We start from the raw sequence: 10,306 nt of genomic DNA on the forward strand, positions 1-10,306 counted from the left end.
CCACTGGGCTTCATCGGAAACGCCAACCAGATGGCTTCAGATTTATACATCCGGTAAAACATCTGGTTTATTGTTCTATCTGTGTTAATACTATGTATAATGTGTGAATGTCAAGTAACTCCACCAGAGGGAGATATTCCATAAGTCATTCTTAGATACAAAAAGCATTTCCAGTTTAATGCTTGAGAACCAGGGGTCTCATTTAAAAGTATGTTTTTAAATTAACTGTCAGTGAATGGTCAGTTCTTGGAAAGGAGACACCTAATTCAGAAAATGTATGTTGTGTGTCTGATGTGTGTGGTATATATTGTTTTGCCACACAAAAAGTATTGTTTTGAACTTTTGAACATCTCAAATTGACTTTGGTCAAATGTACTTTTCTCCATAATGTTTATGTTTATGTTGTTTATGTTTTCTAGGTGCAAAAGCTGATTTTCTTGGAGCAATAAAAAAATATGGTATCGCTTTGGTGCAATTTTCATAAGTATGTGTTTCATTTTCCAAACACTTAGTACAAAACCCAAAACAGATCATCAAAAAGGCAGTTGCATCAAAACTCTAAGCACATTTTCAACTGACTAAGTACAACACACAAAATCATACAATCCCTTTTTCACCAAACTTAATCAGTGTTTCATCTAGACATACATGTTTCACATTGCAATACATGTTTATATAAAGTAATTGTTCATCACAATGCAATGGTCACATTATTTTTGATATGATTGTCTTCCCACTTGTTAAAATACATTTTACTATTACTGAAAGATGCACTATGCAGAAATCGCTCCACCATTTCCTGGTTGCAAAAATTTTAATAGCAAGTACCGTGAAGAGAATCCATGTACCATCTAAACCGCTGTGAAATATATTTTCTATAACCAAAAATATTGTATTTTTAGCTGTTTCTAGCCAGTTTACAAAACCAAAAGTAATAGACAAACTTAAACATGGAAAACATAGAAATAGCACATATATAAACAGATCTACAGCTTCTTAGACTGAGAATGACAGATCTGTAACACATATCTCTATGTGAATTTGGTAAACCTATATATTTTAAATTAGTTTGTCTACTACAGAGTTTGAGAACTACATGAAAATGTATGTTTGTAAAGTATAAACATATAAAGTATGGTATTTATTGTAATGTACTATTATGATGATGACTATTATGATTTTACAGTAGATTTAAAAAAAATCTGATAGTGACAAGATCAGAGATGTACTGTATGTAACAAATGCATCCCCTATACAGTAAACATTTCTACAAAATTAACTGATGGGGTCTTTTTTCACACAGCTTTATTAAAATTGCATTGGCCAATACAGTAATATATGCCATTTACGTAGCAGGCGCTTTTATCCAGTGACACCAGAGAGTCCATGTCACGCCCTGACCTTTGTTTATCTATGGTATAGTAGGTCAGGGCGTGACTGGGGGGTTTTCTAGTTATTATTTTCTATGTGGGGTTTTCTAGTTTAGTTTTTCTATGTTGGTGTTTGGTATGATTCCCAATTAGAGGCAGCTGGCTATCGTTGTCTCTAATTGGGGATCATATTTAAGTAGCATTTTTCCCACCTGTGTTTATGGGATATTATTTTGAGTTAGTGCACGTAGCATCTCTGTAGTCACGATTCGTTGTTAGCTTATTGTTTATTTGTTTTTGTCTTTGCTTAGTTTCACTTTCTATTAAATAATGTGGAACTCAACATCCGCTGCGCCTTGGTCCGACATTTATTCCAGCGATCGTGACAAAATATCCCATCACAACGGGACCAAGCAGCATGCCCGGGAGGAGATGGCATCCTGGTCTTCGGAGGAGATCAAGGAGAGAATATCCTGGACTTGGGAGGAAGTCTTGGCAAGACACGAAAGCCTGCCGTGGAAACAGACAGGAGAGAAGGGAGGACAGCGACGACGCCGGGGTTCGCGGCCACATAAAAAGCCCCAAAAACTGCCCGAAAATATTTTTTGGGGGGGGGCTCCAAGGGTGGTCAGCGGAGCCGAGGAGTGAACCAGAGCCAGTCTGGGAGAAGAGTGAGATGAGAGAGATGTTGTGCAAGTGTGTTCTGCTCAACATCCGACCAGAGGATCCGGTTAGCAGTCTGGTGCAACTTGTGCCGGTTCCACGCTTCTGGCCTCAAGTGCACCTCTCCAGTCCGGTACGTCATGTGTCTCCTCCTCGCACTCTCCCTGAAGTGCGTGTCCCCAGTCCGGTACGTCCTGTGCCTGCTCCTCGCACTCTCCCTCAAGTGCGCCTTCCCAGTCCAGTACGTCCTGTGCCTGCTCCTCGCACTCTCCCTCAAGTGCGCCTTCTCAGTCAGGTACGTCCTGTGCCTGCTCCCCGCACTCGCCCTGAAGTGCGTGTCACCAGTCCAGTGCCACCTGTGCTGGCCCCACGCATCAGGCCTCCAGTGCGCCTCCCCAGTCCAGAGCTTCAGGCGACGGTCCAGAGCTTCAGGCGACGGTCCCTGATCCGGAACCTCCAGAGACGATTCCCGGTCCGGAACCTCTAGAGACGATTCCCGGTCCGGAAGCTCCAGAGCCTAATCCCGGTCCGGAACATCCAGCTCCATGGCCGGAGCCTTCCTTGATACCGAGGTCCAGTCCAGGCAGTGTTCAGCCCAGGTCCATGGCTGGATCCATGGGATGAGCGGGTTTTTCGGCCCGCACCAGAGCCACCCCCGATGCTGGCGGATCCACAAGCTGAGTGTGGGCTATTTTTATTTTATTTTACCGTTATTTTACCAGGTAAGTTGACTGAGAACACGTTCTCATTTGCAGCAACGACCTGGGGAATAGTTACAGGGGAGAGGAGGGGGATGAATGAGCCAATTATAAACTGGGGATTATTAGGTGACCATGATGGTTTGAGGGCCAGATTGGGAATTTAGCCAGGACACCGGGGTTAACACCCCTACTCTTACAATAAGTGCCATGGGATCTTTAATGACCTCAGAGAGTCAGGACACCCGTTTAACGTCCCATCCGAAAGACGGCACCCTACACAGGGCAGTGTCCCCAATCACTGCCCTGGGGCATTGGGATATTTTTTAGACCAGAGGAAAGAGTGCCTCCTACTGGCCCTCCAACACCACTTCCAGCAGCATCTGGTCTCCCATCCAGGGACTGACCAGGACCGACCCTGCTTAGCTTCAGAAGCAAGCCAACAGTGGTATGCAGGGTGGTATGCTGCTGGCAATGCTTTCCCACCTGTGTTTATGGGATATTGTTTTGAGTTAGTGCACGTAGCATCTCTGTAGTCACGGTTCGTTGTTAGTTTATTGTTGATTTGTTTTTGTCTTTGCTTAGTTTCACTTTCTAATAAATAATGTGGAACTCAACATCCGCTGAGCCTTGGTCCGACATTTATTCCAGCGAACGTGACAGTCCACATATTTTCATAGGTGACCCCAGTGGGAAACGAACCCACAATTCCTGTGTGGGGCCAATACAGTACTGTAATACAGTAACATATGCCATTTACGTAGCAGGCGCTTTTATCCAAAGTGACAAGTGAGTCCACATAAATTTTCGTATATGACCAGTGGGAATCAAACCCACAACTCGTGTGGACCACACAGGATGACTACAATACATAAGCGCAGTACTATATTGTAAATACAATTCATGATTACAATACAGGTGGAAGGTGCATGATTTCCATCCCCATGGAAGTGCCTTCCTCCTTCAGACCATGGATGAGGACAAATGCTCAAGACAGGCTTGATGTAATCTAGTGCCTACTAAACGTTATGTTTCTTTAATTTAATTTGTTTCATGTGATTACAGTACATCTACGTTGTAATTATATCTGAACAATACATTTATTTTTTGCATCAATGATTGTGAAAGATGTCTTCAGTGATCAAACCTTTAATTAATCACACATGGTACATAAATGACAGAAATTAGATTATCAGTCAATTTTGATGCGTATTGCAAGTGTATTGCCAAATGTTTAAAAAAACTAACGTACTGTAATTTACAGTACTGTAGCATATAACATATTCAAAGGGCAAATTTATCTTGCATTTTTTTTTACTATTGGATTAACTGGTTGTTAAAATAACTACGTTGAGAAGTTTAGGTGATTTAATTAATGTTCTCGTGCAGTGGTGATTTTAACATTTAAATCTTGGTGGGGCAAAAAATATATAATACGGGATGCATGCCAGCAAAGCCACTACACAACACAACACTAAACAATACATTAATTGCACTATAACACCAAACCTGGCTATCAGCAGAGCCTTGAATGGCAGTGAAACAGTTAATTCAGCCTCATTTACTGTCTTTAAAAAAACATAGCTGATATGGCTGACTTGCTTAAATGTGGTTTCTACTGACAATTGAGATGTACAAACTATGGCATAAGGGGACGACGAGCGGATAAAAGGCAATCCGTAATTTCGATTAAAACATTAATGAGCGAGCTAGGACGGGCGTAGTCAATATAAGCATTTGTTCAGCACGTTTGAAATGTACAGCGACAGAATTCAGAACATGGGCCGTTCTTACAGTGTTCTCCCTGCACAACAAGTCAGAACCGTAGGATAAAGGGGGCATATAAGCAGACAATAAAAGCTCTTACAATATTGGATGATTACATTTCTCAAAAACAGGTTATAGACTACATGTGCACCATCAAGTCAGAACAGTAGGCAAAACTAAGAGATGAAAATATACCAAATTATTAGGGTGAGGCACATACCAACAGCTTACTACACAACATACACTTAGTATTACTTAATTAGCTACAGCATACATATCTCCCTGGCATATTACATAATTTATGCAGCAGCATACAAGACAAGTTTGGACTCACCTTGTTGTGCTGTGCTGACTTGAACAAGAAGGTGGCACGAGGATCCTTTGGGGGCAAATTTTGTCATCAAACAAAGTTTGGCATTCTCTGGATTTATGGTGCTTTCAAGACAACTGGGAACTCGAAAAAAGGTTGAATCATGATGACGTCAGTGATCTTCAGGTCGTAGCTCTAGAAGAGGCCAGAGTCCCCGATTTACAATTCCCAGTTGTAGCTCGTTTTCCTGAGTTCCCAGTTGCCTTGAACTCACTAAAGTCAGATTTTGCAGTTCCGAGTCAATAGCTGTTTTGAGCGCGGCACAAATCATGCTTCATTGACAGCATGGCCAATGTTGAATGTTTATAATTTTAAACTAGGAAAAGAGACCCTTCATCTTAGATTTGAGAGCACACAGCCACTCAACTGAATAGCAGGCTAATGATTGCTTTGCAACGCTTGCAGTTAGCTGCTGATTCCTTCCAAACCACTCATTGTTGAATTTGCAATTTCTAATGGCCGATGAGCACCGATACGTTTTATCGATAATTTCTCTTCATATGACAAGGATTAAAAAGGATTTGCCAGTAGATTGTCGACTTGATTCATGATGATGACTGCTGGCTAAGATTTTGTCAAATCAAAGCTACTGTCGATATAATGTGATTTGATGTCATTTTATCTGTGGCCAATAACCTTGAGCCTTCTTGGATGGGCACTTCTAATGAAACTCTATGGCAGCACCCAAGGGGCTAGAATTTTGAGCTTTACCCTTAGACTCGGTGGTGACGTAGTGTTCCCATGAGTGATAGAACACTGAGCCAATCACGGCGTGTGTGTGTGTGTGTGTGTGTGTGTGTGTGTGTGTGTGTGTGTGTGTGTGTGTGTGTGCGTGCGTGCGTGCGTGCGTGCGTGCAGGCGTGATGGAGTGAGTGACTGCATGTTTGCTAAGATACCGAGAGTCAGTGCCGGTGGTCAGTCCAGTTCAAGTGTTAAGCAGTCTGATGGCTTGTGGATAGAAACTGTCTTTGAGCCTGTTGGTCCGAGACCGGATGCTCCGATCCCGTCTGTGGGATAGTAAGGGAGGGAACAGTCCGTGGCTGGGGTGTGTTGGGTCCTTAATTATGCTGCGTGAGGCATCGTTTTGAGTGGATATCCTGAATAGTTGGGAGCATGGCGCCAGTGATGAACTGGGCCGTCTTCACCACCCGCTGGAGGGATTTGCGGTCGTTGGCAGAGAAGCTCCCTTACCAGGCCCTGATGCAGCATGTCAAGACACTCTCGATAGTGGAGTGGTAGTATTTGGAGAGGACCGGGGGGCATGACGAATTTCTTCAGCCGCCTTAGGAAGTAAAGGTGCTGTTGTGCCCTCTTGACATGTTGGTCCATGACAAGTTCTCGGTGATGTGGACGCTGAGGAACTTAAAACAGCTGATTCTCTCCACTGCACTCCCGTCGATGTGGATCATGACGTGTCCTCTCCTCTGCTTCCTGAAGTCGACAATTAACTAATTTGTTTTGCGGACTTTGAGGGAGAGGTTGTTTGTTGTTCTGGCACCACAATGCCATTTCAGTTACCTCCTCCCTTTAGGCGGACTCGTCATTGTTAGTGATCAGGCCTACAACCGTGGTGTCATCAGCAAGTTTATGTCATGCTTAGCCTCGCAGTCATGGGTAAACAGGGAGTACAGCAGAGAGCCGAGGACGCATCCCTGGGGGGCCCCTGACTTAAGAGGTGTTGTTGCCAATCCTCACATCATGCGGTCTGCCTGTCAGGAAGTCCGGGATCCAGTTGCAGAGGGTGGTGTCCAGGCCCAGGACCCTGAGCTTGGTGATGCGCTTGGAGGGAACAAAAGCGTTGAATGCTGAACTGTTGTCAATGAACAGCATTCTGGATTTTGTATGGTAGGCCTATGAAATAATTTGGCAGCTCTCATACATTTCTGTCAATGAAACAAAACCAAAGGCAAACTAACCAGAAGATACCAACGTCATTCCTCTAATGTATATTATTGAATTGGTATTGGATCTGATTTAAAATGGGAAATATGGATCTGTTTTAACAGTAAGCAATGCTTGGTGAGACACCTTACAGACCATAACTCAGCTGGCCAAGTGGGTGAAAGAGGGAAAGAAATAGAGGGAAATCTGATTGTATAATGTTTTACTTTATGAGAGTGAGAGGGAATCAGATTTTTATGTATTTGGCCATATGAGCGAGTGCCAGACAATTAGATTACTAATCTCTTTGGCTTGTTTGATATGTAACATCAGTCTCTCTTGTGAAACTCGAAGCCAGGCGGCTGAGTAAACTACTGTGGCCGGCCTCCACTGTCCTGCACTTTTCTTCTCCGTGAGGAGAGCCTACTTACTGTTTGGACTGCTCTGCTGTAAAATGGATTCGTCTCTTGGCCCCGGCAGGTCCCTCAAGGCGCGTATCCTGTTACAGATGCGTCTCCGTGGACCGGTGCTTTGCCAGGCTTTTGTTTAACAGAGGTATCATTTCCAGATTAAAACACCATCTCTGTAAGTGATACTTCCATTGATTTATCACTTAGATCAAAACCTCTGCCCCAACAAAATAAAAAACCACTCACAACTGGAGGATGGAGTGTCCATAGCCCTATCACTTTCTTAAGTCATTTGGCAATATCAAAATAACAATTTCAGGATTTATACACTATTATATTAGCTCACTTAATGAATAATGCATTTTTAGACACAAAAGGGGATTGGAACATACACAGTAGGCCTAAAGCAATAACCAGTTGCCCGATGGAAAGAAAATTATAGGCTAGTCTTAAACAGAAAAGTATTTTAAGACCATATCCAACAAGTTTACTCATATCTGTTATAGTTTAGATAAAGATAATTGTGTAGGATTGACTTTGAGTTAATTTATGATGTAAAATCATTTTGAGATTCTATTTAAGGATTTGTTGTAAATGTAACTAAAGTTGTGCTCTTCTCTCTTTCTCTCTTAGAGGCACACACACAACTATACAGAAGGGGGGAAGAGGGAGAGAAGGAGAGGAGAGAACTGCTGATTTAGTACAGTGATATATTTGTCATCATATTGCTGCGAGGTAGAACCTAATATAAACAGATGAGAAAGAGTGCTTATCTTATGACTGGTGTAAAACCCTATCTTGGTTTATCATGTGAGACCCTGCTTCTGGGCAGGACAATTCAGGCATTAGACAAAGTACAGTTTTGTCCTTATTTAGGCTATATTTGCCATACACCTCTTTCTATCCTTAAACTCATGCCTAAACATATTTCCCTTTGTACAAGACACACATTTCCAGGTATCAACTCCATTTTTGGCTGTATGGAGTGCCAGCAGTAAGAGAATTAGCACTGTATTCAGATCAGATGATAACAATATCCAATTGTGAAACGTAAACTTCCCTTTATCATTTACAGTTTATATTTCTCATTTGTGAATACAGTCAGATATTTTCTTTCTCTAGGACCAGTTACTGTATATCCATTGTTTTTGGCTGCAAATCCCATTTACTAGTTATTTACCACAGCACAATGTAATTTCCATGTTATACATAGAATATGTCTGACCTCACCTATAGATCATGTTCTCATTATGATGCCACAAACAGTGATGAGTAGCTGTTCCCTCAGAAATAACATGGACCGACATGAGTCAGTCAACAGCTATTTGTTGGTGGAATTAAAGGTCAGAGGTCAAGTGCCAAATTATGCCTCACAAATCAGGTGAGCATTTGATCATCTGAAGTTCACCTGAGAACACAGTTCCTCTAGTCGTCAGATGTGTTATTCCAATAATTCCATGTAACAGAGGTCAAAGTTCACACAATCAGACATACACTAAGTGCACAAAACATCAGGAACACTTTTCTAATATTGACTTGCACCCCGTTTTGCTCTCAGAACAGAACAAAGACATTGTCTGGAATAAAGACATATTGTTTGGAACAATATACTCTACAAGTACATCAAATTTCCAGAGCGGGCTCCGCTTATTTTGAAGTTGTAATACATTTTATTCACCACCAACACAGTAATCTCCGTGGACAGATCTACATAAACATAACTGGTACCGTAGAATCTGTTGGGAAGAAATGGGATTTGTGGAATAACGAGGAGCAGTAGTTCCGATGTTTGGGTTTTTCGTCACTGGTTATTTGGGCAAATCACGATTTAGCATCTTTCCAATTTTGGAAGGGGGGTATTTGGTCCATAACTTGAAAAGAGAGAGGGTGGAGCTCCTCGTTCGGGTTCTGCTCTTCGTTCTAGCATCTCTTAATCCCTTCTCTTAACAAATCTGAACCCTGAACTTAATTGAGCAGCTGACCAATTACTTGAAACTTTAGTTCTTGGTTAACCGGGATTATCAACACAGTGAATGGGAAAATGGAATCAAAGAGAACTCCCTCAGCTGGTGATTTGCTGAATATGCAATCCTAAAGGAGGGCTGATCAGTTAATGACATGTAATGTCAATTGTCTATGTATAAAAAGGTACCACAGAGCACACTCTCGAAATTCAACGTGTTTGAAGAGTATATTGTTCCAAACAACATGTCTAAAAAATAAGCAATCAAAAAGGGTACTTTTGAGAATTTCTATGTTGAATAAATAAATATATGTTGCAGAATCAAGGCGTACTTTAGAGCTCACTATGAGGAGCATAATGACACCAAGATGTTGTCTACATCATGTTCACGGATCACAGGGTCTTACTGGAGGCATGTATACGTCTAAGGGGCCTAAAATGGTCACTTTCATAAGGATTTCCTAAAAATAAAAGTGTGATATAAATGTAAAAAGCATGTCAAACAACCTTTCTCTCAATGAAGTTTCTGTGAGAATTTCCAGAACAATCTGAGATACCAAAAATATTTCCGGTCACTCTGGTGGAATCGCCCCGATGTTTCTTTCTTTCCCACAGGTCTTCCAGCCCAGTTCACTGATGATAAACTGCTCAAATAAAAGTCAAGGAGTTTATCTGACACAAATGGACAAATACAGTCAGATGTTCACTCATCAGTCACTGACACACATATATCGGTATGCGGAGCTCTATATTAAAAGACTTGCACTTAAACCATTTTCCATTTTTAACTGGGGGATGGGACCCCAGAGGGCATAACTGGCAAACTGCTCACCCCAGCAGGGGTGTAGGCATCCTGGGAGCTTCTCAACAGAGTCTGGCCTGTTCCTTTCAGCTGTGTCTCTGTTGGCCATATTGCTCTTTGTTAAAGAACAGTATCTTATTGTTGAATACTAGAAGAACCTTGACCTGTTTCCCTCCCATGTTTGCTGGGAGCATGACAGATTATTTCCCAGGGTGTGTGTGTGTGTGTGTGTGTGTGTGTGTGTGTGCGCGTGTGTGCTGTACGCACCATAGTCATGTGCTCTCTCTGTGTTGAGCTGTAGCCTGGAGATGCCACCCCTTTGCTCATGTGATTAGTGATGGTGGGGTTGGCCCAAGGGTTCAAGGTTGAGGGTGGATGCTTA

Source organism: Salvelinus alpinus, chromosome 6 (genome assembly GCF_045679555.1).
Source record: "Salvelinus alpinus chromosome 6, SLU_Salpinus.1, whole genome shotgun sequence".
In the NCBI taxonomy this organism is placed as follows: Eukaryota; Metazoa; Chordata; class Actinopteri; order Salmoniformes; family Salmonidae; genus Salvelinus; species Salvelinus alpinus.